Here is a 2304-nt window from a genome sequence, read left to right on the forward strand (position 1 = left end):
TTTCTCTTTCCTTCATCTCCCCCTTTCCATAATTATCCATCTCCCTTTTATTTCTCTTTTCCCTTTCATAATCATCCTCTGCCGCTGACCCCGTTTATCCTTTTCGTTCACCTTTCTCCTTTCCCATTCCCCTTCTTTCGCTTCTCCCTTGCCATTATTTTTCGTTCTCCCCCTTCACATTCTTTTTCGTTTCCTCTTTCCGTCGCTCTTTCCATTCTCATTCCCGTTTCCGGTCCCCATCCTTTTATTTTCCGTTGCTCTCTCCGTCCTGTTACCTTATCTTTTCTCCAATCCTCCTACATTTTTCTCATCAACTTGACTTGTCTGTTTGGCGTGGTTGTGCAAGAGGAATCTTGGTTTGCCTGACGATGGTCTGCCGGCTGGCGACTTGGTTAGGAGGGCAAACCATCTCGAGATTCTGTGGTGATCAATCTACGTCCTCTTGGCACTTTTCTTGGGTTTACTCTACTCAACAACCAATGTACCTCAACTCTTCTCGTCCCGGTCACCATCTCCCTCTCCGTCTCTATCTCCGCCTCTGCCTCCGTCTCTGTCTCTGTCTCCATCCCCGTCTCCGTATCCATCTCGAACTTTGTCCCTTCCTTCTCCTCTGTCTCTGTCTCTTTCTACATCCCCGTCTCCATTCCCATCCCTCTCCCTCTCGACCTCTTTCCCTTCCTTCGTCTCCATCTCTGTGCCTCCCCTCGTCACCCTCTCCGTTCCGGCCTCCGTCCCGGGTCCTCCGTACCAGTGTCCCTATCCAATCGTTCTTTCTTATTCTACTCTCCGCTCCACTACTAACTGCAAACTTACTAACCGTTCCCGTTTCTAATTCTCTCTTCTTTTTTCTCCATCTGTCGGGCTCTCCATCCAAACCCATATCTACCCCCCTTCCTCGCCCCTCCCCATTTCTTTCTTTTTCCTTTTTTCTTTGTCTGATAGGAGAAAGGAAGGAGGAAAAAGGACGAAATGGGGAGGGGTAAGCGAGGGGGACAGTCATGGGGCAGTGGTGAACACAACGACGTGAGGTCGATGGCACACGTGGACACACAGGTACCAGTAACTCGTGTGTGAGGGTGTGTCTTAACAGGCTGGTACGTGCTTGCCTTGCCCGGTTTTGCCAAGGATAGTTTTAAATTCTTAACCCTCGATTTATGTAGTTATACAAGCGTAGTTCGTTACCCGTCAAACGGACGGGACAGAAACAAGAGTAACACCCTCGTCGGGGGGTGGCAGCGCAAACGGCGCTGACGTATCCGGAGTATTGGCCTTGAAGTAAAGCTTGTGCGGTTTATGTTGGTAAGTTAAAGATGTGTCCTCTTCACTAAACGTAGGCGAATGGCATCCCACTTATACTATCTTCGAAAGGGAACTACGGATTAACAAAAGGTTGCACGATAAACAATAACTGGGAACGAGAGTAAAACCACTCTCCTCGGTAGTTGCATGCGGTGAACAAGAATCATAGACGTAGTAATGTCGCCTTTCACCTCTCTTTCTCTATTTCTTGGCGAACATGCCGCATTGTATTCACAATTTAGGACATGGAATAGCAAAATTTTCAAAATGATCACGACACTCTCTGCCCGGCTGCAACCCAACCTAGCCGTCTGATGAGTGTTTCGACAACGGTAAACGGAAGAACGGACTGCCATCCAACACTTCAAATGGAGGTGGCTTAAAAATAAGGATTACAACTCAAGATATGGCTCCTTGAAGATAGCTCTCGTAACAGCCTTTCAGAGTCCAAAACGTCCAATATTTTAAGAGGAAACTGTTAATAAGCTATTCCACGTATGCAGTTCCGGTGGAAGAGGTCCAAAAGATGCTTTTTGCGTTACTAGAGCCCCTCTGGTGCTACCAAACACCAGAAACAGCCGCTGTGCACATCCGTTTTTGCACGAAACTTACCAAGCCCTATCCATTGTGTCTTCTCGTTGGACGAGTTTTTGCATTGTTCTCGCTATTGGCCGTGAAGCTTCTCAGGAGTGTCCCATTGTACGATGACAGCCATTGATGCAAGTAGACAGTCTGTATCTAATCGAAAGTGCAGTAATGCCGTCGCAATTTCTTTATTACATGTTAAACTACTCCCATGTGTTTGGGTTCACGTTTTCTTTCTCAGAAATATTAGAAATGCGTCTTTTCTTAGGCAAATTTCTTGACACCCGAGGTGGTGGGGTTCTTACAGAGCGCATAGTTGTCACGTTAATTTCTTTCGTTGCTTCACATCCAAATTTTAAACGTCCCCGGACGTCAGTAATTGTCTGATGCTCCTTTACATTTTCCCTGTCCGTCCGATCT

This window comes from Chondrus crispus, genomic scaffold (assembly GCF_000350225.1).
Source record: "Chondrus crispus Stackhouse genomic scaffold, scaffold_6, whole genome shotgun sequence".
NCBI lineage: Eukaryota > Rhodophyta > Florideophyceae > Gigartinales > Gigartinaceae > Chondrus > Chondrus crispus.